Source organism: Stenella coeruleoalba (genome assembly GCF_951394435.1).
Source record: "Stenella coeruleoalba genome assembly, chromosome: 5".
Classification (NCBI taxonomy): Eukaryota; Metazoa; Chordata; class Mammalia; order Artiodactyla; family Delphinidae; genus Stenella; species Stenella coeruleoalba.
Genome location: NC_137150.1, coordinates 13,496,162 through 13,522,541, shown reverse-complemented (window position 1 = coordinate 13,522,541; position 26,380 = coordinate 13,496,162). Strand labels below are relative to the sequence as shown.

The following is a 26,380-nucleotide window of genomic DNA, read 5'->3' as shown; positions in this document are numbered from 1 at the left end:
AATAGTGATGCAGTGAACATTGCGGTGAATGTCTCTTTTTGATTTATGGTTTTGTCTGGGTATATGTCCAGTACTGGGATTGCTGTATCATATGGTAATTCTATTGTTAGTTTCTTAAGAAACTCCATATTGTTCTCCATAGTGACTGTATCAATTTATATTCCCAACAATAGTGGAAGAGGGTTCCTTCTCTCCACACCCTTTCCAGCATTTGTTGTTTGTAGATTTTCTGATGATGCCCATTCTAACAGGTGTGAGGTGATACCTCATTGTTGAGTCCATTTCCTTGAGCAATGAGTAGGTCTTGTCTATTACATATTTGGCTTATGGAATGGTATCTGTGCTTATTTCAAACTCTGGTTTTATGCAGCACCCCAACTCACCTTTCCCCTTAAGCAAGCATAAGTTGGTTTTCTAAATTGGAGACCCTGTTCTGTTTTGTAATTCAGTTCCTGTGTAGCCAAGATTACATTCCGTGTATTAGTGATACCTTATGATGTTTCTTTTTCTGTGTGACTTCTTTCACTTAGAATCACCGTGCCTCAATCCACTCAATATGCTGCTAAGGGCCTGATGACATAGATTTCATTGCTGAGTGATATTGCATTGTACGTAAGTACCACAACTTCTTTATCCAGTTTTCGCTTTCTGCGATATTGAACTTGTACCGTAAACGAGGTTCTAGTAAACAGAGCCGTCCCAAACTTTGGGGTGGCTGTGTCTTTTTGATTTTAATTTCCCTAAGCTATAGGACCATAAGTGGAAGTGCCCTAGGCTCTGTTGCTTTGTTTTTTCGATGTTTCAGGAAACACCATACACTTCTCCAGAGTGGCGGGTGGCAATTTACATCCCGCCCATCAGCATAACAAGGCCCCCAGTTCTCCATGGACTGTCCTGCCTTTCTGGATTTTACACTTTTTTCAGATGGCCCTTTTGACCGGGGGGAAGTGAGACTTCATTGTAGTGCAGATTTCCTTTGCAAGCTTGCTTGGTTGGCCAAAAAGGGCGTATGCGTTTTTTCCTGAATATATTCAGGAAAAAACGCATACGCCCTTTTTGGCCAAGTGCATCATTGTGGACGTTCTGCCTCTTTTCCTATGCTTTAAATGCAATTCCAGTCTACCTCCTGAAATCGGTTTCCTGCAATTCTGCCCCGCTTTCAAGTCCTCTTGGCAGCCTTACTTCAATATATTTTTGGACGATAGCTGTCATTTATAACTCTGCAGGTTTGTGAATTACAGTGCCCCTGAGCTCCTTTCTTCAACTCGCTTTCTTGTGAGCTGGCCGCAACATCGCAGGATTGCTTCAGGGCCTAATCTGGTTCCGGCACAGCACGCTGAGCCTTTGGTTAATTCCTCTTCCTGGTGGGAAATGAGAGTTAAATTTGCCCGTCCAGACACCTCCAGCTAGTCTCTCATTGGTTCTGCCTATTCCTGTTCATCTTCCGCAGAAATTGCAAACTGGGCCAAACAGGAGGTTCAAGGCACTGACTCTCCAAGTGGGGAGAGTGTTAGTAAAGCGTCTGGAATGTTGCACCCGAGTACCAGGGGTTGAAAACTGAGACACATTTGAACACGTTTCCCGATCACACTGTGGATCATACTCTGGGTTCCACCATCATTGGCATAACACCGAAGACCTGCTAGGCCTGTGTTCGGGAGGACTTTTGACAGCTCGGCAGTCTAGACGGGCAGCGAAGGGAGCAGAGTGTCGCCTTTCATTCTTCTTGCAGAGAAACGATCCGAAGGGCCCAGGTACCTGTATTTGGTTGGGTCCCCTAAGAATTGGGTACACATTGGGTACACAGTGTTTTTCCATGCGAGGTGGTGAGGACCCAGGAGTCCTAGGAGTCCTGAACCAGCACCCTAGCGTCAAGCCACTGCTTTGACTAAGGCTTCTGGGCAAATGCTGCATGCCTGCAGGCACTGTGGATGCCGTTCCCGGACCTTGTTTGGATCTTCGTGACCAGTGTGGTCTGCCCTTTACGCGAAGGGGGCTCTGGCACGCCTCAGGCAAGGAAGTGGAAAGACCTTTCTTCTTTCTTGCATAGCACCCTTTCCTTTGAGACACGTTCCAGCATGCAAGGGAAGACTAGCGGAACGCTGTGTTTAGGCACCTTTGAGGCTACGAGGATTCTTCGTTCAACTAGGGACAATCCAACGTTTCTCCTAAGGTCCCGGCATCAAAGTTGAACGCAGCCCCACGTACGTGTAGTTTCTCAAGCACCAGAAGAGACACAAGAAGCACTGTGGTACCTTCTCAGAATAATATCTTGCGCAGGGAGATGAGCACTGTCCGAGTGACATAGGCGTTTTAAGGCGCTAGCTAGATCTGGGTGTCCTTGAACCTGCCAAAAGACTAGCAGGCTTCAGGAGGAAACCGTTCGTTTTCCGGACGGCATGTAAAGTCGAGTTTCTGCTGGGCAGGGAGAGACGGCAGGTATGTAAGCGGAGAATGAACAGTCAGCACAGAGCTTGTTACATTGCAGCTCAGGGTCAGCCCTGAGAGCCACTGGCATCACACCGAAGACTTTCCAGAACTCGGGTCGGGGCACAGTTGAAAGACTTGTCAATCTCTCTATCCAACGAAGGCAACAGTTTGCTGCCTTTCACACTGCGTTCCAAGAGATGATCCGGAGGTACCTGGGTCGCCGAATGGTGCTCAATCGGTCAACGGGAGTCATTGAGTGCGCAGTGTTCCTCCAAAGGGACATGGTGGGGCAGAGGGAGTCCTGGGAGAAGCATTCCAGCGTTAATGCGCTGCTTTCCCTAAGGGTTCATGGAAATCGTTTGTACACGTCAAGTCGTGCGTGGAAACCCTGCCATTACGTTGAGCCTGGGGGACAGGTCTGGCTTTCCCGTTATGTGAACAAGGGCTGCTGGAGGCCTCCTGTAACGAGTAGGAAACTGTCTGTTAGCCTAGGAAACCTGCCGTTCAATCACTCGGCATTACCACTGTGAAGAGGGCACGGGCAACAACGCTGTTTTTCACTTAAATCTGAGGCCGCAAGTGTCCTGCTTTCCCGTTGGGAAAATAATGCTTTTCTCATTAGGCCCCTCGGTCAGACTTGACACCGCACACATACGTGGAGATAGGCAACCTTTCAGAAAAAGAGTTCAGAATCATGTTAGTGAAGGTGATCCAGCGCTTCGGAGAAAGAATGGAGGCAAAGATTGAGAAGATGCAAAAAATGTTTAACAATGACCTAGGAGAATTAAAGAACAAAGAAACAGAGATGGACAATACAATACCTGAAATGAAAACTACACTACAAGGAATCAATAGCAGATAACTGAGGCAGAAGAATGGATAAGTTACCTGGAAGACAGTATGGTGGAATTCATTGTTGTGGAACAGAATAAAGGAAAAAGAATGGAAAGAAATTAAAACAGCCTAAGAGACCACTAGGAGAACCTTAAATGTAAGAACAATCACATTATAGGGATCCCAGATGGAGAGGAGAGAGAGGAAAGACCTGAGAAAATATTTGAAGAGTTTACAGTCAAAAACTTCCCTAACATGGGAACGGAAATAGCCACCTAAGTCGAGGAAGTGCAGAGAGTCCCATACAGGATAAACCCATGGAGAAAGACGCTGAAACACAACTGCCAAAAAGAAAGACAAAGAAAAATTATTGAAAGCAGCAAGGGAAAAAAGACAAATAACATACAAGGGAACTCCCATAAGGTCAACAGCTGACTTCTCCGCAGAAACTCTAAAGGCCAGAAGGGAGTGTCATGACATATTTATAGTGATGAAAGAACCTACAACCAAGATTACTCTACACAGCAAAGATCTCATTCAGATTTGATGGAGAAATCAAAAGCTTTACAGACAAACAAAACCTAATAGAATTCAGCACCACCAAACCAGCTCTAAAACAAATGCTAAAAGAACTTCTCTAACTGGGAAACACAAGAGAAGAAAACGACTTACAAAAAACAAACCCAAAACAATTAAGAAGATGGTAATAAGAACATACATATTGATAATTACCTTAAACGTGAATGGATTAAATGTTCCAACCAAAAGGCACAGTCTCGCTGAATGGAAACAGAAAGAAGACCCATATATAGGCTGTGTACAGGAGACCCACTTCAGACCTGGGGGACACATACAGACTGAGAGTGAGGGGATGGAAAAAGATATTCCATGAAATGGAAATCAAAAGAAAGCTGGAGTAACAATAGTCATATCAGATAAAATAGACTTTAAAATAAAGAATGTTACAAGACACAAAGAAGGACACTACATAATGATCATGGGACCAATCCAAGAAGAAGATATAACAATTATAAATATATATGCACCCAACATAGGAGCACCTCAATACATAAGGCAACTGCTAACAGCTATAAAAGAGGAAATTGATAGTAACGCAATAATAGTGCGGGAATTTTAACACCTCACACCAAGGAACAGATCATCCAAACAGAAAATTAATAAGGAAACACAAGCTTTAAATGACACAATAGACAAGATCGATTTAACTTTTATTTATAGAACATTCCAACCAAAAACAGCAGATTACACTTTCTTCTCAAGTGTGCAAGGAACATTCTCCAGGATCCATCACACCTTGGGTCACAAATGAAGCCTAAGTGAATTTAAGAAAATTGAAATCAAATCAAGCATCTTTTCTTACCACATGCTATGAGATTAGAAATGAATTACAGGGGGAAAAACGTTAAAAACACAAACACATGGAGGCTAAACAATATGTTATTAAATAACCAAGAGATCACTGAAGATATTCAAAGAGGAAATCAAAAAATACCTAGAGAAAAATGACAATGAAACCACGACAATCCAAAGCCTATGGGCTGCAGCAAAAGCAGTTCTAAGAGGGAAGTTTATAGCTATACAAGCCTACATCAAGAAACATGCAAAATCTCAAATAAACAATCTAAGCTTACACCTAAAGGACATAGAGAAAGAAGAACAGAACCCAAAGTTAGCAGAAGGAGAGAAATCATAACAATCAGAGCAGAAATAAATGAAATAGAAACAAAGAAAACAATAGCAAAGATCAATAAAACTAAAAGCTGGTTCTTTGAGAAGATAAACAAAATTGATAAACCATTAGCCAGACTCATCAAGAAAAAGAGGGAGGGGACTCATATCAATAAAATTAGAAATGAAAAACGAGAAGTTACAACAGAAAACGCAGAAATACAAATCATCCTAAGAGACTACTACAGGCAACTCTTGCCAACTCTTGCCAATAAATCATCCTAAGAGACTACTACAAGCAACTCTTGCCATTTCTGGAAGAAATGGACAAATTCTCAGAAAGGTATAATCTTCCACGACTGAACCAGGAAGAAATACAAAATATGAACAGACCAATCACAATTAATGAAATTGAAACTGTGATTAAAAATCTTCCAACAAACAAAAGTCCAGGACCAGATGGCTTCACAGTTGAATTCTATCAAACATTTAGAGAAGAACTAACACACACCTTTCTCAAACTCTTCCAAAAAATTGCAGAGGGATTAACAACCCCAAACTGATTCTATGAGGCCACCATCACCCTGATACCAAAACCCCACAAAGATACTACAAAAAAAGAAAATTAAAGACCAATATCCCTCGTGAATATAGATGCAAAAATCCTCAACAAACAGAATCCAACAACATATTAAAAGGATCATACACCATGATAAAGAGGGGTTTATCCCACGGATGTAAGGATTCTTCAATATATGCAAATCAATCAATGTGATACACCACATTAGCAAATTGAAGAGGAAAAACAATATGATTATCTCAATAGATGCAGAAAAAACTTTTTTTTTTTTTTTTGCGGTACGCGGGTCTCTCACTGTTGTGGCCACTGCGGAGCACAGGCTCCGGACGAGCAGGCTCAGCAGCCATGGCTCAGGGGCCCAGCCGCTCCGCAACATGTGGGATCTTCCTGGACTGGGGCAGGAACCTGTGTCCCCTGCATCGGCAGGCAGACTCTCAACCACTGAGCCACCAGGGAAGTCCAGAAAGAACTTTTGACAAAATTCAACAAAATTCAACACCCATTTATGATAAAAACTCTCCAGAAATTGGGCATAAAGTGAACCTACCTCAACATAATAAAGGCCGTATATGACAAACCCACAGCAAACATCATTCTCAATGGTAAACAACTGAATGCATTTCCTCTAAGATCAGGAACAAGATAAGGATGTCCACTCTCACCACTATTATTCAACATAGTTTTGGAAGTCTTAGCCACGGCAATCAGAAGACAAAAAGAAATAAAAGGAATACAAATTGGAAAGGAAGAAAGAAAACTATCACTGTTTGCAGATGACATGATACTATACATAGAGTACCCTAAAGATGCCTCCAGAAAACTACTAGAGCTAATCACTGAATTTGGTAAAGTTGCAGGATACAAAGTTAATGCACAGAAATCTCTTGCATTCCTGTATACTAATGATGTAAAATATGAAAGAGAAATTAAGGAAACACTCCCATTTACCATAGCAACAAAAAGAATAAAATACCTAGGAATAAACCTACCTAGGGAGACAAAAGACCTGTATGCAGAAAAGTATACGACATTGATGAAAGAAATTAAAGATGATACCGACAGATGGAGAGATATACCATGTTCTTGGATTGGAAGAATCAATATTGTGAAAATGAATATACTACCCAGAGCAATCTACAGATTCAATTCAGTCCCAATCAAATTACCAATGGCATTTTTTACAGAACTAGAAGAAAAAATTTTAAAATTTTTATGGAGACACAAAGACCCCAAATAGCCAAAGTGGTCTTCAGGGAAAAAATCGGAGCTGTAAGAATCAGACTCCCTGAGTTTAGACTATACTACAAAGCTACAGTAATCAATACAATATGGTACAGGAACAAAAACAGAAATATAGATCAATGGAATACAATAGAAAGGCCAGAGATAAACCCACTCATCTATGGTCAACTAATCTATGACAAAGGAGGCAAGGATATACAATGGAGAAAGACAGTCTCTTTGATATGTGGTGCTGGAAAAACTGGACAGCTACACGTAAAAGAATAAAATTAGAACACTCCCTAACACCATACACAAAAATAAACTCAAAATGTATTAAAAACCTAAATGTAAGACCGGACAGTATAAAACTCTCAGAGGAAAACATAGGCAGAACACTCTTTGACCTAAATCACACAAGATCGTTCTTTTGATCCACTTCCTAGAGTAATGGAAATAAAACCAAAAATAAACAAATGGGACCTAATGAAACTTAAAAGCTTTTGCACAGCAAAGGAAACAAGATGAAAAGACAACAGTCAAAATGGGAGAAAATATTTGCAGATGAATCAACGGACAAAGGATTAATCTCCAAAATATATAAACAGCTCATGCAGCTCAATATTAAAAAAACAAACAACGCAATCCAAAAATGGGCAGAAGACCTAAATAGATTTTTCTCCAAAGAAGATATACAGATTGCCAGCAAACACATGAAAGAATGCTCAACCTCATTAATCATTAGAGAAATACAAATTAAAACTACAGTGAGATATCATCTCACACCAGTTAGATTGGGCATCATCAGAAAATCTATGAACAACAAATGTTTGAGAGAGTGTGGAGAAAAGCGAACCCTCTTGCACTGTTGGTGAGAATGTAAATTGATACAGCCACTATGGAGAAGAGTATGGAGGTTCCTTAAAAAACTAAAAATAGAGGCTTCCCTGGTGGTGCAGTGGTTGAGAGTCCGCCTGCCGATGCAGGGGACACGGGTTTGTGCCCTGGTCCGGGAGGATCCCACATGCCTCTGAGTGGCTGGGCCTATGAGCCATGGCCACTGGGCCTGTGCCTCCAGAGCCTGTGCTCTGCAATGGGAGAGGCCACAACAGTGAGAGTCCACGTACCACACAAACAAAAAAAACAACCTAAAAATAGAATTACCATATGACCCAGCAATCCCACTACTAAGCCTATACCCAGAGAAAACCATAATTCAAAAAGACACAAGCACCCCAATGTTCATTGCAGCACTATTTACAATAGCCAGATCATAGAAGCAACCTAAATGCCTATCAACAGATGAATGGATAAAGAAGAAGTGTTACATATATACAATGGAATATTGCTCAGCCATAAAAAGGAACAAAATTGGGTCTTTTGTAGAGACGTGGATGGATCTAGAGACTGCCATACTGAATGAAGTAAGTCAGAAAGAGAAAAACCAATATCATATATTAATGCATATATGTGGAACCTAGAAAAATGGTACAGATGAACTGGTTTGCAGCGCAGAAATTGAGACACAGATGTAGAGAACAAACATATGGACACCAAGGGGGGCAAGTGGTGGTGGATGGTGGTGGTGGTGTGATGAATTGGGAGATTGACCTATATATACTAATATATATAAAATGGATAACTAATGAGAACCTGCTATATAAAAGAATAAATAAATTAAATTAAAAAGACACATATAGATATATCTTTAGAGTCATCAATATTAAGTATAATACCTTTAATGTACCTAGGTTTAATAGAAGTCAAATAAAATCTTTATTAGCTTTGTCATCTGTTCTGTGTTTGCCTTTGAAATCTTTTACTGTATAGTTACCTTCACTAAGTGAATAACTGTTGTTTCACAGTGACTTATGATCCTCTTATAACTGTTGCATATTTGTCAGCAAATAAATGAATAAATAAATACCATGGTATGATGAAAGTTTTTATAAGTAAATTAAATTAAATGTAAATGAGATGAGAGCTTTGGGTGAACACTTTAGGAATAATTCTTTTAGGAATATCTACTTAAAAATAATCTGTCTATATATTTGGCAACTTGAAATTTTAGAGTTTTGTTAAATGAAGTTACATGATGAAAGTGTATTGAATATCTAGGTCATTTCCAAATAAAATAAGATACTGAGACATTAATTACTGACATTGGCTTCCTTTTACAGAGAAAGTAAAGATTTAGAACTATTAGTAAATATGTTTGGTGCCACACTGAGATATTTTCTATAAAAATGCCCATTTTTAAAGAAATTATTACCGGTATTTATGTTCACCAATCTACAGAATGCTAATGTAAAAGACAGTTCATAATTGCTTACTTCTTAGTTTTCACTAGAAATTAAGGTTTTTAAGAAATGAGGATTCTAATTTAAATATGTAATTAAAGCTACTTGAAATAATAAGGGAAATATTTCAGTATACAGTAGGAATGTAAGATGCATGTTTTCAGTAAAGAATGTATGAGGAATGGAATTGCATCTTATTAAGGGAAAAGAAAGTAAGTTGTCTTAGAGCTGGTTGTTTCTGGATGGAAAAAAAATAAGGGAGAAACTCACATGGATACAGAAAGTGACGGAAGCCTTGCGGGAAGTGGACCCTGAGAAAAGAGATTGTGCATGGTCAGGACTGACTAAGTTTAGAATAAATTTAATTGAGCAAATAACATTTAAAAGCTGGCTGGTGCAAAAATTGAATTGGACTTTTCTCTCTGTTAAAGAGGACAAGTTTTCTTAAAATGTTGAACTGCCTTTGTTAACAGATTTTACGTTTATTTACATTTTAAGTTATCTGTTCTGTATTTGTCTTTGAAATTTTTATTGTCACTTTGGCTAAGTGAATAACTACTGTTTCACAGTGACCTGTGATCCTATCTGACTGTTCTAAATTCTTTTTGATATTTTGTTGACAAAACATCCCAAATCAAATTAAATTGTAATGATATTTCTTTGATCTCTAGCTAATTTTGGGATGCTTCAAAGGGCCCCTGAAACACCCCAAAGAGAGATATTAGACTAACTAGGTTCATTTGGTATGTTTAATTACATGGGAAGTATTGTCAAATGAGTAATAAATCTTCTTAGTTTATATTGTATGGTAAATGTTATTAATTACATATTCTAGAAATTATACGGAATTCCTAAAATTCTGATATGTCCTGGGAAAATGTTATCAATCATAATTCTGGTTATTATCTTGAAGTGTTATATTTCACAGCAGTAATGAAGTTTCTTTGTCAATTGTGTTGTAATCAGGTTTTTTAAACCATGCCTTCTTTTTTTTTTTTAACATCTTTATTGGGGTATAATTGCTTTACAATGGTGTGGTAGTTTCTGCTTTATAACAAAGTGAATCAGTCATACATAAACATATGTTCCCATATGTCTTCCCTCTTGCGTCTCCCTCCCTCCCACCCTCCCTATCCCACCCCTCCAGGCTGTCACAAAGCACCGAGCCAATATCCCTGTGCCATGCGGCTGCTTCCCACTAGCTATCTACCTTACTACTAAACCATGCCTTCTTAAGTTTTTTTGTCATAATAGACAGCTATGGTTGTACTCTGATGCCTTTGCAAAGATCCTTCCTCTTCCAGAAGATTTATAGAAAGAACTTTTGGATAAATATGTTTCTGACTTTCAGATCATAATGCTGAAACTGGGTAAGAAATTAAAGAATTCTAACGGGAAATTTGATGGCTTCATAAACTGTTACCAAAATGGATTAGTTACATAGGACTGAGTGAACTGGTGAATATAATTATAATTTTCTGGTTTCTATCTGAAATATTACTGTCTTAAAAAACTGTGTTTTCCAGGTATAAAGAAACCCTTCTTCTCAAGCTAATTATGACTTACAGTAATTTGGTAAATTATACATTTGTAAAGAGAATTGAAACATTTATCTTTTTTCTTTATCTGATCCCTCCAGAGATTGGAAACTCTTAGGTTCCCAGAAAGTTTATCAGATAAATTAAGAAGGCCAACTCTTAATAGGTAGAAGAATCTCAAGGTACTTGGTGGACCTTGAAAAGGGAGGAATTCACCTAAATCTGTTAGGCAAAATCTGTGACAAGCCATTGGTGTGACTTTCATAGCCCTGAGCGGTCTTTTAAAAGTTCAGCCTGAGACTCATAAAAGTTTTAGCAAAACCAAAAAGAAAATCGTATATTATCAATTACACTTGTATGAATCATCAGGTCAAGTTTATTGAGACCAGACTTATTTTGCAAACAAATTAGTCTTAATTTGGCTATATTTGGTAGACATGAGGGTAAATTTAGAGAGAAAATGATTATGTTTAAATGAATATTAAATTTCAGTTTTGTTAGCTGAGTTCTGTATTTACTAAGACTCACTTCCCAGATAGTTCCTTGTTGTTATGTTATATTAATGTAAAGTTTAATTGAATTATTAAAAGAACACTTTAAGTTTGTTTCTTAAGCTTATCTCAGTAAGCTGTCTTTGGATGGAGATCAGCTGCCCCATGACCTGCAACCAGGGGATTATGCATACTGGAAAATATGTAATTTAAAGGACTATCTCCAACCTAGGTGAAAGGACTCTTGTCATGTACTCTTAACTAGCTCGTGCACAGTGAAACTGAAGGGAATTGACTCTTGGATTAATCTTCACTTAAAAAAGGCCCCTTCACCAGACTTGTTTATAGGGAGTACTGCTAACCTCAAACTCACCTTAAAACAACACTCAAACAAAGGAGAAACTACACTCATACCGGTGTCTCTTTGAATCCTGACACTAATCCCAAGAGATAGGATTTATATCCTCATTTTACAAATGAGGAAAGAAGGCTCAGAGAGGTTAAGTAGTTTGTCCAAGATCACAAGGATAGTAAGCAGCAGAACCAGAACTTGAAACCCAGGTCATTGTTATTCCAAAGCCTATGAATTTCCACTCACAAATTGGCAGGGAGTTTCAGTCATATTAGCCAGGAGGACATTTTCCTCTGAAATTTAAATAAAGTTCTCCCAGAAGAGGTTCCTCAAATCTTCATATTGTGTTGTGGATTGAAGCAGAGGGAATTAAGAATGATAGGCATTGTAACACACCAACTTTTAAAATTTATTATCATTATTATTATTGAAAAATCATTTGTATATTTATTGCCAGAAGAACTTTATTCAGAATAAAGACTCAACTAAAAAGAAACATAAAATTCTGCCTTTAGAAAGGTATTCAGTTAAGTCATTTGGAAGGCACATCAACAGCAAATTACACTTTGAACTAAGGGCATAGGTTTCTCCTTCTCCCCCCTCCCCTCCCCTTCCCTCCTCTCCCCCCTCCCCTTCCCTCTGCTCCCCCCCTCCCCTCCCTCCCTTCCTTCCTCAAATATTTATGGAACATTTACATTTTGACAGGTCCTGTTTTAGGCATAGGGGATACAAAGCCACAGCCCCTACCCCCAGTGCTTTTCTTTCTAGAAGAAATTTGTAAAAATCATAATGTGTAATTTGTAAAATTCAATTGAGGGGAAGAGTTGGCAGCTGGTGATTAGTTTTGTGCCTGTTGAAAGGAAAGCATTTAGAATGGTGAAAGTTCCCCTCAGGTAGTAAAATTCATTATTTAATTGCCATAAATCCAGATTGTATTAATTCATCCTTACTATATTCATATTGTATCAAATGAATATACAGTATTGAGATAGGCTGGGACCTGGGACCCTTTACTGTGGTGCTTGCACCTGGACAAATGTCTCCTTGAACAACAGATACAAATAAGCTATAAGGGATTAAAAATAACTGTGTGCATGCACAGGTGGGGGCAAAGTATGAACAGTAAGATACAAAAAGGCAAAAACCCAACTGCTACTTCTCAGGTGCCAGAGAAAATAAAACAGGATACCACGTATGATCCCTGCACACAGCACCACCAAGAGTTGGGCAGATCACCTAAGCCACCTCAGACCCAACCCACTGACTTGCCCACATTCACCCCATTTAAGGAACCAGCTTGCTCTCCACACTTGGGGAGCAAGCAAGGGCACCTGTTACTTGTTCTTGCTCGTTCATGCTGCAGCACAAGTCTTAATAAAGCTTTGCCTGAATTTCTGTTTGCCTCTTATCAACTTCTAATGATTAAAGAGTCCAAGAACCCAGATAGGTCAAAATTTCATGTGTGTTTCTTATTGCAGACACCTTATTTAATACACATTGTTGATTAACATTGAATTCGTGGACAATAACATTATAATTGTTTCCTGAAGGAAACTTATCTAACACAGCATTTTCTCTTTAAGGCACATCACTGCCTCTGCATTTAGGAGCCCTAGATAGCACTTCAGCACTTGGGGCCATTTTAAAGAGTGGAGACACCAACAAAAAGCATTTAAAAATGCAAAAGATGTGCCACTAAATAAACTGTAAAAAGGACAGTTTATAGTATGAGAGCTGAAACAAGAAAAGGTAGAGCATGGTTTTGGTCAACATCAGCAGGTAATCCACATGCCCAGAAGGTTGTATTTCCACCACTCTGCACACATCCACAAATAACTGCTAAAGCACCATGAGTATTGATGTGGGATTAAAAATATATTTTAGCAAGTAAACATATTAACAAATGTAGACTCTTTGAACAGTGAGGTTTTAGTGTATCTAACAATTGGTAAAGTAGGAGCACTAAAAAATCAGAAGAGATTCAGATCACATCATTTAAGGCCCTGGGAGCTCTGGATGTGCCAGGAAGGAATACTTGCATTGTTGGGTGCTGGATCATGGAGTGTAGGGAGAGCCCAAAGGAAAGGCTAGGAGGCCAGGGATGACATGGGGACAACAGCCACTTACTAACCTTTTACAGAAGAATTCCAGTATCTTACTAATGTTTGGCTGTTCTGGCTCTTCCTGATACCAGGGTAATACCAAGCTGAGAAATCCCAGATTTTCCCTATTACTCACTATTTTGTAAGTCAGTTTGACCCACCTACACTGGAAATTTTATTACCCTTGCTTCAGACAAAAGAACTTAATTGTATTGATATTTAAAGAAGGGGGAAATCTCCTGCCAAACAATTTTAATAACAATCTGTTGGCTACTGGAAAAATAATTGTTTAAATTGGCACCACCCTCAATCTTTGTGGCCAGGAGCTGAGCCTGCTTTGTAAGAAATCTTAGTACTGTTCAAGTTTGCGAAATACCAGTTCGTAATAGTATCACACAAGTGCATAGGGCAGTGGAAAGGAGCAGCCCCTCAGGGTGCTTCAGAGATTTGATGTCAGAGGTGAAAGGAGTCATAACCTGGCCCTGGCTCCAAGCCCTCCAAGGTACAATCTGTCTTGACAGTGCTTCACAAATGTTATTTGCATGCAGATCACCTGGGAATCTTGCTAAATTGCCAATCCAGATTCAGTAGGTCTTAAATGGATCCCAACACTCTACATGTTGAATAAGTTCCCAAGGGACGCTGATGCTGCTGGTCCATGAAGCACACTGAATATCAAGGGTCTGTGCTGGAGCAGTGATTCTCAATCACACCTGAGCATGCATCAGAATCACATAAAGAGTCTGTTAAAACTTGTATTGCTGCCCCACCCTCACCCTCAGAGTTTCAGACTCAGCAGCCTGGGGTGAGGACCTAAAATTTTGCCTTTTTAACAAGCTCCTAAATGACAATAATGCTGCTAATCTGGAGATCACACTTCGAGAATTACTGGTCTAGACTAAGCAAGTCAGACTCTTGAATTTTTTTTCCTCCAGCTTTTTTATAGACATAATATTACTAGCCTTTCATCATGCTGGCAAAGAGCTTAAGATTCCCATGAAAGATATCACTCTAATGATAAAGTTACTGGGGTCAGGGCCCATATTTTTACCAATCTGGGTTCTTGGACTCTTTAATCAATAGAAATTGATGAGGCCAAATTCAGGCAAGGCTTTATTGGGGCTAATGCTGCAGCATGAAGGAGCAAGAACGAGTAACAGGTACCCTGGCTTGCTCCCCAAGGGTGGGGAGAAAGCTGGTTCCTTAAATGGGGTGAAGGTGGGCAGATCAGTGGGTTGGGCCTAAGGTGGCTTAGGTGATCTGCCCAACTCTTGCTGGTGATGTGCAGGGATCATGCATGGTATCCTGCTTTTGCTCTGGCACCTGAGAAGTAGCAGTTAGGTTTTTGCCCTTTTTGTATCATACTTTGCCTTAACTGTGCATGCACACAGTTATTTTTCGTCCCTTATAGCTTCTTTGTATCTGTTGCTCAAGAAGACATTTGTCCAGCTGCAAGTACTGCAGCAAAGGGTCCCAGGTCCTAGGTCTCAGCCTGTCTCAAAACAAGGGTATGTATTGACCAGGTGATGAAAAAGTGTTGCGATCATAGGCTCCCAGGAACCTAACCCTATGTTTCTCCTAGAAGCAGTGGTTCAGGTTTCAGTAATTCAGTGTTTGTGGTAAATGTATACAACATAACGGCTGCGAGCATGGGAATCAACTGGATTTAGAATATCACCTCAGGAGTGTGGCTCATGTTTAATCTAACTCTTGACTCTTGCTAGCTTTTCTGAACATGTAAAGAGTGCCATAACTTTACCTTCTCTCTGGATTGTGAGTTTCAAAGTATTATACTAGCTGGGTAGGCATGGAGGATGGAATAGTAAGTGCTGCAGAGGGAAATTTTCTAAAAGGCTGTGTGTACGTCTGCAACTTTGTATATGATCCCTGCACACAGCACCACCAAGTGGTGGGCAGACAACCTAAGCCCTCCTTCTGGCCTGATCTAAGGCAGCATTTACTGTTTCCTTCCTATGGTTAATTGATTGTGAGTCTTAAGGGGAAACCCCATGAGCCAGTGATGGAACTGTCAGGAGGGATAGAGAGACAGTTAGACTTTGGGCCAATGGTCCTTGCAAAACTCATAGTTCCTTTAGCAAAAGCATGGATGTGAGAAGCCCTTGAGAGCACTAACCCATGAGCAAGACAGGTAAACAATTCCCACCCTGTAATCATGGCAGACAAGGGGGGATAGAATGTTGGGAATGGGGAGGACTGGTGAGCGGACCCCATGATCAGGGGTTTGGACCTTGCACTGTAGGCCATAGTGTAACAGGGAAGAGCCAATTTTGACTCCATGTTGGAGCTGTTTCTTTGACTTTAACACATTTAGGTTTTGTATGAATGGCAAACGCCCTGGCTGTGGTTCATAATTTCGGCTGCTGTCATGAGAGATGGTGTTTGTATTTATTGGTATAAGTTTGTTTACAAGGAACATTACAGGAAATTTGTAAAGAAAGCCTCCTTCACTCCACTTTTCTTAGAAACTGTGAGCCCAACACACAAGATCTTTTCTGGGTCTTTATTTGTCACAGTGATGATGGGCATGGTAGTCATGCATCTGTTGCAGGCTTTTCTTTGTTAAGATCCCAATTTGAAGAGCATCAACAGTATAAAATTTTACTCCTGAGTGGGTGGTTGATTCTAAAATGACAGATGAGAGAATAAAATTTGATTGCTATTAATTCCCTTAAGGCTAATGTCACAGGTTTTGTGAGAAACGAGAGCACACATTCTATAGCATCTGCTCCTTCCTACATTCCTGCCACTTAAGTGTAACGAGATGAATTGCTTGGGGAAACCCCCAGTCAGGCAGCTATAGTCTTCTTGGAGATGGAAGATCAACATTTTGGTGAGTACATTTAGGGAGCAAGGGAATCATTGCATACTGACATCAACTCATCACCACCTGTGACACACGAGAAATACTCACTCCCCTTAAGCAATACCTGGACATGACTGCTTGAGATGATCCATGGGATAAAAAGAAGGCTGAGGAAAAAATGTGAATTCCTGGGCCTTCAGCCTGGGAGCTCAGTTTTCCTTTGTTTTAGGTCCAGAATTACGGTTCTGACCATATATCCCTCTGAGGAGATGAGGCATGGTCTAAAGGACCCTGGGAAAGCCAGGATTCAAGGGGCCAGCTGAGAGGTTTAGGGAATCTCTGGGGTGAATTTGGTCCAGGAAAGAGATGTGAGCTTGTGTGGACACCCCTAAACGCTTCTCTTAGGAAGGATTCTCTGGAGACCACTTGGTTTCTGCAATTCTAGGGTCCTTCAGCTTAGAAATGAAGTGATAAGTGTAGGAAAACTTTCATAGATTGACTGCCTACTATGTGTCAAGCACCCAGCTAAGTGCTTTACACTCACTGCCTTTTAAGCTGTTAAATCACCTTATGATGTGGGTTCTGTAATTATCTTTACTTTGTAGATGTTGAAACTGAGGATCAGAAAGGTAAAGCCGCCTGCTTAGTCACACATAACTCGGACTCACACCCAGATCTGTCTGACACCAGAACCCCTGCTCTGAACCACTATGCATGTTGCCTAACTGTGTGTGCATACAGTGTTTTGTGAGTGGAAATAATTTTTCCCTTTCATTCCCTAATTGCTGCTTTGATGATGTGGGACAGGGTATAAGGTCCTATGACTCTCCTGCTGCAGAGGAGGAAACTGAGGCACAGAGAGGCTGAATGACTTGCTCAAGGTCCCAAGGGCAAGTGACAAGATCAAGGCTGGGACCCAATTGTCTCCAAGTCTGGATTCTCTCCACCACTTCTTCTCAGAAATCTGCTGTTTTCCAGCCTCTGCTCCTTCTCTAGGCTGAAGGATTGGTCAGGGGGAGCATGAAATTGAGTCACAACCCAATTAATTAGGAAGAGTACATAGTAAGTCCCTTAGAATGGAAAACTTCCCATAAAAATAACCTAGAGTTTTAGTCTGAAATACAACTGCTCCTTAGTGCTCCTCCTTGTGTTAACAAAGGATGCGATAAAACCGAAAGTTGCCTAACAGAATCAGTCAGTTTTTACTTTATGGTCAGAGAGTGAACACATATGTAGAAGTGAGAGAAACAAAGGAGATGGGGGGCAGGGGGCAGCGTTCAGTGAGGAAGAGAAAGCAAAGAGCTGCGAGCCTCTGAAATGAAGCAGTAGTCTGAATGACTGCATTAAAAAATAACTCTTTGTGAATTAAACTTTAGAGGTTTAAAAAACAAAAATAAAATCCTGATAGATTGCAGTCAAGGTGCTCATCTCGCCTTTACCTTTTATTGATACATACTAAAACATTTATAGATGAAATTATATGTCTGAGATTTCATTCTGCATCATCCAGAGGGTGGGGTAAATAGATGAGGTAGGTAAACAAGATTGGCCACTTGTTGATAATTGTTGACATTGGGTGATGGGTACATGCGAGTTCATTATATCATCTCTACTTTTGTGTGTGTTTAACAAATTCCATGGTAAAAAGTTTTATATTTTTAAGAAACTGTTTCATCATAGTGAGCTAGTGCCATCTGTGGGTGATCCATGGAAACTGTCTTATGGGGAGGAAAATCGGAAAGGCTAAAATCGACAGAGTGACTTAAGAAATGAAACACTTGTCCACTCAGTTACTTCAAAGAACTAAGCACTGAGCAGCTGATGGGCCTGCTTCTAATTTTGGAATCACAAGGTTGGGAAGAGAATGAAATATAGACTTTCCATGCCTAAATCACAGGTACAGAACTTAACACAAGAACTGGTCAGCTGTTAGTACTCACTGAATGTTCATGGATAAATGAATGTGTGATTCATTTATTGACAACAAAGCAATTTTTGCAGAAATGGAATGGGTCATATTGAAAAATTCATGGGTTTGGGGGTCCAGAGTGTTGATTCAGACACACCAGTTAATTTGAAAGTTATGATTGCTTCATCTGCAGGAAAAAAATAGCATACTTGCATATTTTCTTATCTTTCTTTCTTCCCTCCCTTCCTCCTTCCCTCCTTCTTTCTTTTCTTTTTTGACAGACCCTAGCAAATCAACAGATTGGACGTTCACACAAATTCTATTATAAATAATTTTGACATTAGAAAATAATTTTTCTGAAATCATCTCCACACTACTTTTTCTTAATCTTTCTTAGGTTATTCAAGACCTGTAACAGCAATATTTTTCCAGAGTTCAGTGGCTCAGGGTCAGTGTGTATACTTTCTTCTCATTGAACTTATTCTCTTCTGCCCAAATAGCCTACTTGCAGGTTATGCATCATTTCTAATCAGGAAAGGAATGGGAAGACAGCCATTTAGATATCTATTTTCTCTTGTCTCTTTACTTTTCTCACTCAGTCCTCACAAACACACTGTCATGTTGGTATTTGTATTAGTTTGCCAGACCAATACCACAGACTGGGTGGCTTAACCAACAGACATTTATTTCCTCACAGGCCTGGAGGCTGTAAGTCCAAGATCAACTTGTCTGCAGAGTTAGTTTCTTCTGCGGCCTCTCTCATTGGGGTGCAGATGGCTGCCTCCTTGCTGTGTCTCACAAAAGTAGTCAGATCAACTATAACTACAATAAGTAGTTAAGAGATACACAAAATTAAAAGTTTTAAAATATGATGTCAAAAAAGTGAAACAGGGAGTGAGGTGGTGTAGCAAAAATGTAGTGTTTTTAGAATGCATTCAAATTTAACTGACCATAAACAAAATAGAATGCTATATGAATAGGTTGTTATAAATGAACCTCATGGTAACCACAAATCAAAAACATATAATAGATACAAAAAAATAAAGAGAAAAGAACCTAAAAATAGCACTAAAGAAAATCATCAAACCACATGGGGAGAAACCAAGAGATGAAGAAAGGAACAGGAACAAAAGCATCCAGAAAATAATTAACAAGATGGCAATAAGTACATACTTATCTTGTAGTTCATACCCTACAAGATGTACCCAATACTTGAAGGCTAGGAACATGCTGACATTTAAAAACAATGATTTTTCTTATTTAGTGTGTGCTTTTTGTGGAAAATTTATTTGCTTTAAGTTCTTATAGAATTGGTGAATAACACTACCTGTGATTTTACATATGGACATAATCACTGCTACTTTTTTTTTTTTTGCAGTATGCAAGCCTCTCACTGTTGTGGCCTCTCCCATTGTGGAGCACAGGCTCTGGACGCACAGGCTCAGCGGCCATGGCTCACAGGCCCAGCCGCTCTGCGGCATATGGGATCTTCCCAGACCGGGGCATGAACCCTTGTCCCCTGAATCGGCAGGTGGACTCTCAACCACTGCGCCACCAGGGAAGCCCACTGCTACTTTTTAATCACTTTCTATACCATTCTTTTTCTCTTTTTTCAATGTGTATAGACATACACACACATGCATGTAAACACACTGTAGCTAGTGGCTGTGTCATTGAACTCAAGTTCATGTGCCCAAAGCACAGTGAAGTCAAAGAAACCAAAACATTGGAGTTTGGATCAGAGAAAAGTCTATTGAAGGACAAAGCAAAGCAAACAGGAGGCTCATGTTCAAAATACATGATGTCCCTGATGATTTTCAGGGAAGAATTTTTTTCTGAAATTTAGAATTTTATTTTATTTTATTTTATTTATACAGCAGGTTCTTATTAGCAAAAGCAATCTTGAGAAAGAAAAATGGAGCTGGAGGAATCGGATTCCCTGACTTCAGACTATACTACAAAGCTACAGTAATGAAGACAGTATAGTACTTGTGCAAAAACAGAAATATAGATCAATGGAACAGGATAGAAAGCCCAGAGGTAAACACACGCACATATGGTCACCTTAATTTTGATAAAGGAGGCAAGAATATACAATGGAAAAAAGACAGTTTCTTCAATAAGTGGTGTTGGGAAAACTGGACAGCTACATGTAAAAGAATGAAATTAGAACACTCCCTAACACCATACACAAAAATAAACTCAAAATGGATTAGAGACCCAAATGTAAGCCTGGACATTATAAAACAGGGGAAAACATAGGAAGAACACTCGACATAAATCACAGCAAAATCTTTTTTGATCCACCTTCTAGAGTAATGGAAATAAAAACAAAAATAAACTAATGGGACCTAATGAAACAAAAGCTTTTGCACATCAAAGGAAACCATAAACAAGACGAAAAGACAATCATCAGAATGGGAGAAAATATTTGCAAACGAATCAATGGACAAAGGATTAATCTCCAAAATATATAAACAGCTCATGCAGCTCAATATTAAAAAAACAAACAACCCAATCCAAAAATGGACAGAAGACCTAAATAGACATTTCTCCAAAGAAGACATACAGATGGCCAAGAAGCACATGAAAAGCTGCTCAACATCACTAATTATTAGAGAAATGCAAGTCAAAACTACAATGAGGTATCACCTCACACCAGTTAGAATGGGCATCATCAGAAAATCTACAAATAACAAATGCAGGAGAGGGTGTGGAGAAAAGGGAACCCTCTTGCACTGTTGGTGAGAATGTAAATTGATACAGCCACTATGGAGAACTGTATGGAGGTTCCTTAAAAAACTAAAAATAGAACTACCATATGACCCAGCAATCCCACTACTGGGCACATACCCAGAGAAAACCATAATTCAAAAAGACACATGCATCCCAATGTTCATTGCAGCACTATTTACAATAGACAGGTCATGGAGGCAACCTACATGCTCATCGACAGATGACTGGATGAAGAAGGTGTGGTACAAATATACAATGGATTATTACTCAGCCATAAAAAGGAATGAAACTGGGTTATTTGTAGAGATGTGGATGGATCTAGAGACTGTCATATAGAGTGAAGTAAGTCAGAAAGAGAAAAGCAAATATTGTATATTAACGCATATGTGTGGAACCTAGAAAAATGGTACAGATGAACAGGTTTGCAGGGCAGAAATTGAGACACAGATGTAGAGAACAAACGTATGGACACCAATGGGGGAAGGTGATGGGGGGTGGGGGTGGGGTGTGGTGAATTGGGAGATTGGGACTCACATGTGTACACTAATCAGGGAAGAACTTTTAAAGGCAACTTTTACAGTGAGGGCTACAGGGTGTGTGACTTTCTTCTGATTGGTTGATAGTGAGGTAACAGGGTGGTGTTCTAGGAATCTGGAATCCAGGACAATATAGACATAGAATATTTCCATCATTATAGAAACTCCTGTTAGACAGTGTTGCTCTAGACTCCAGCAGCTGTCTGACCAAATGCAAACAGAAACTAACTGCATACTATTCATACATATTATATATATATAATAATATTTCTGAAATGAACTGTGGCGTAACGAATCAGCATTTTATGGGGAAGCATTAAATGAGATACGTCTCTACCTATAAAAGTTTGAGACTAGTTGAGTTCCATGTAAACATTACCGAGTGCCCACTATGTGTCAGAAAGGTGTTAAGCACTAGAGATAGCAAAGTCATGGATCAGATTCCTGCCTAAGAGGAGTTCATCTTCTAAAAGGGGAAACATACAGGTAAACAAATATTATATTGCAGTATGATATGTGTTACCATTGAAGCGTGTTTGACGTATAGAGTCAGCACAAAGAAGGTTTAATAAACTATCTTTACCTTGAAGGTGGGAGAAAATTGGTATTTGAAGTACATGAGGGAACAGGCATTATGTTAGTCTAATTGGAGAAATAAAGATCTAGGATGATTTTCAGTTCATCCCAGGCCATTGTAAAAAGGAATAAACAAACTGGTTTCTGGTCTAAAGTGTAAATGGTGAGCTGTGTCCCTAAATATCAATAATTTAAGCTTTGCTATTGCTAAATTGGAAGATGGGTTAGGTTGGTGGGATTAGGAACACCAGCTGAGTTATTGTCACAGACTCTGTGTATTAACTGGGAAGCAGTCGTTTGGAGATGTAAGTTTGGTAACAAGAAAATAGTAACATGACTACTGAATCAAAACATGAAAGAGAATAAGATGTTGAATGAATTGGGGATAATGGCACACTAAACTAGGGAAGTGGGGAAGAGGCAAGACAGGGTAAACTGTATTGGGAAAATACAAAAGGGTCTTCTTTGACCCTTCTTGAATCCAATCTAGATAAAGTTGTGCTTTTCACCATAATTACACCAGCAGAGGAAGTGGAGCCCCAGAGGTCAGGTAGTTTTGTCACACACCCCCTGCCCCCTAACTGCCTTCCAGGTAAATTGGTGCCTATTAAATACCTGCAGGATAAATATAATCTGTACCTATTGTGGTGGATCTCAAAATTCAGCAAGCAGAAGAATCTTCTAAGAAGCTTATTAGAAATAAAGATTCCCTGGGCAAGTCCCTTCCCCACCCCTGTAAGTTTGGCATGAGGTAAAGAGTTTGCATTTTTACTGAAAGTCCCAGTTATTATTTTTTTCATCCCAGTTATTTCTGATGCAGGTGATCCCATTGACCACAGTTTGAGAAATATGTACTAGTTTATCAGAACAGTGAAATAGAGGAAGAAGAGGTCAGCTCACAAAGTATTTCCCTTTCAAAAGAAGAAAAAGGATATGCAAAGATAATATTAGTTTTGATTTTCTATATCCAGAGAAAATTACATCTAAAGCAAATGGCAAAAGGATTCCAGAAATTAGTCACTACGTGTGGAAATGGGCTGACCTCATGAAGAATACTGGCTGAGAGGAAAATAACTGCTTGCATTTTAAGATTCTTTTTTATTGCAACACATTTATTAGCAATAATTTTTTTAGTTCTATAATTGGGCACAAGTATAGGGTTTGTCTAGCCACAGCTTTGGGCAAAACACCAAGCAGAGACTGAGTGGAAACCAAAGCCTCTGTGGCAGCCAGTAAGCTCTTCTCCATGGCTCTCAAAGACCCCTTTAGGTTCCCCTGAAGAATGTTCCCACTTGAGATAAGGAAGCAGCTCACTGTCAACTGTAGTTCACCATTATTGGTCTGCCCTAGACTTCCTTTCTGATCAAAATGAAGGGCTCTGCATCAAGTGATTTTCATGGAAGACTGGCTCCTGTAGACAAGGGAAGGGCATGACATGGCTGGTGTGGTTTGATGTTCTGTATCCCTGGGGATTAAAAGATCAGAGAGAGTATCTTTGTTCCTTGGAACAGAATAGAAACAAAGGCTGGGAGAGTGTGGTCAGGTGTTTTGAACCTCTGTGGCTTCTTTTTGTTTGATCCTGGAAATTCCTTATAACTCCATTTAATTTAGTTATTAAGTTCTTAAATGAAAAGTGTTTGTTCCTTTTGGGAGGAAGGGCAAGGGGGACCTGGGTAGACAGGACATCTTGGAGAGAGTTCTAAAGGGATGAAGTTGCTGGAGAAGAATGCAGAATAGGCTGGCCTCCCAGAAGCCTGCTGGATGGATGTGGGTAAGCTGATGGAGAAAAAGGTATAGCCTCAGGAGAGGTTAGAAAATGGAAATGCCTTTTTTCAGTGCTGAAAAATCTCACCGAGTCTTACTGTTATTGCCCTTATGCAGAGTTCCATCTTCCTCATTTTTCTGGGGCGGATATGAGTGATGCTCTCTCCTTCTGGACAGGAATGTAACTACTAAGCCCAGGGAACAGAAGATATCACTACCAAGTGGGTCTCCCCACCACCATGCTCAGGAAAAAAGCATGAAAGGCTTCCTACATCTGAATGTGAATTTTTGGATGCCAAAAATTCCTAGAGGAAGGCTTCCTAGAGGAAGGCTAGGGAAAATACCCCTTCTGTGACACAGACTAGGATTGAGTGTAAGCTGAGGCAGAGGGACAGACTAGGGAATTTAAGGGCTCATTAGAAGGAAGCACAATGGATGATGGAGAGTGGAAGGGGCAGTATTGAAACAAGAAGTAACAAATGTCTAGCTTGGGATATCTGTTCGCAAAGAATGACCTTTGAGACACTTCCTCCTCCAACCTCCAGAGCGCCAAATAAACTGACTCATGATGTGAAAACCCACATCATCCAACTGTACCATTAACAGAGGCCACTGGCTCTGCGGGACCACTGCTGATGCAGTCTATATTCTCTGGGTTTCCAATTTGAGGAAACTGTAACTATAGAACAGAATAAAAAGTCTCAACAGGTGCTGTTTAAATCTCCATGGGAACTCTCTCATTGTCTAAGGCAGTTGTTCTCAAAGTGTGGTCTCTGGACCAGCAGTGTTAGCATCACCTGGGAAATGGTTAAAAATGCAGATTCTCAAGTCCTACCCTGACCTACTGTATCAGACACTCTGGATCTTACCTTTGAGGCTTACAGGTCTTCAACACCTAGCCAACTGAAAACACATCTCCCCAAAAGTTCTGTAATCCCCATGTCCCTTAGCTTTAACCAGGTTACTGCTTTGGAATTGTTAGGAATTTTAAAAACTGGGGGGCATGTTTCATCCTTCTCACTTTGAGCACACAAAGGAATATCTAATGAATTGAAAAAACTCAATGCTTCTCCCTCCTCACCGATTGCGAGTACTCTTAGCACATAAAATAAAAAGATAACTTTATTAGTAAAGGAAATCCATAGCGAATTGGAAAGCTGCAGATGCCACATTAAGATCAAGATCTTGCAAAATGCTTATTCTTATGGGATATACAGAAAGTTTGTAAAATTCATGGAAAGGGAAGAAGAGAAAACAGGGTGGAGAGGAGTGGGCTGCAGAGGCATCAGTGACCCCTGCTGCTCAGCCTGTGCACCTTCCTGCAGGTGCCCTCATTACTCATCCTTGAAAAGGGTGTTTCTCACCCTGAAAGCAATGCTTCCCAGCAGGCCTGCTCTGACTACCTGGGGCATCTTCACCTTCTGCTGCCCCAAGTACCAGCCATATTTTCTCCCTGTGCCTCCATTTCCTCCTTCTTTCTTTTGTGAGATTGCCAGTACCTTCCTGTCTATGCTGGGCCAAGGTAGAACACATCTTGGCCCTTCATACTTCTACTGGCCACCTGATGATATGTCCCCCTCCCATTACCTTAATTGTGGCCTTGGTGGGAGAGAGTTATGTTTATTCAACATGTACATACTCCCTTTTAGCTAAAGAAGGACTCAATTCTAATAATGCTTTACAGGTTGCTAGATTTACCAAATTGAAATGCAGATAAGTATGTCCTATGCCCTGCTGTATAGCATGGGGAACTCTACTCTGTGGTACTCTGTGGTGACCTGGAATGGGAGGTCAATGCAAATGGGAGGGGATATGTGTATACATATGGCTGGTTCACTTCACTGTGAAGCAGGAGCTAGTACAACATTGTAAAGCAACTATACCACAATTTAGAAAAACAAGTATGTCGTATGCAATATTTGGGATGCAGTTATACTAAAAAATTAGCTGTTGTTTATCTGAAATTCAAATTTAACTAGGTGTCTTGTATTTTACATGGCAAGCTCACTTCCAGGGAACTTCCACTTTCAGTTCCCGTTTCAGCAGCCTAACCCAGGACAGGCAATTTCTCTTAGAAAGAAACATATTTAGTCATAAAAATAAGGACAAGCTTATCAGCATACCAGCCACGTGTTGCTACATACTGATTACATATTGAAATGATATTTTCATATATCAAATTAAAATGTATTATGAAAATTAATGTCACCTCTTTTTACTTTTTAAATGTGGTTACAAGAAATTAAAAATTTTGCTTGCATTTGTGGCCTGCGTTACATTTCCAATGGACAACTCTGGCCTAGAGTGGAAGCCAAGTCAGGGAGACCTGATGACCATCAGGCCAGCAGCCAGGTACCAGCTTGCACAGAAGGAGTTATATTCTCCTCATTAGAAGCTTGTGTGGCTGAAATGGTTGGGGGTGTACAGAATCCTTGAGTGTAGTGTGTGTTCACATAGTTTTCATTGTTTTTCTTTTCTATTCTGACCAAACCTCGGTG

General features: G+C 39.8%; 1 long non-coding RNA gene across 6 annotated transcripts in view; it reads left to right on the top strand.

The window, feature by feature from the left end:
* Positions 1 to 26,380, top strand: part of LOC307186607 — an 84,733-nt gene that overhangs the window by 45,543 nt on the left and 12,810 nt on the right. For 3 of the 6 annotated variants that reach the window (XR_013828423.1, XR_013828424.1, XR_013828425.1), the window contains one exon: positions 531 to 608. This is a non-coding gene — a long non-coding RNA (uncharacterized lncRNA). Of the gene's footprint in view, positions 1 to 530; positions 613 to 26,380 lie in introns of all 6 variants that reach the window. The other 3 variants (XR_013828426.1, XR_013828427.1, XR_013828428.1) reach the window with 1 other exon arrangement.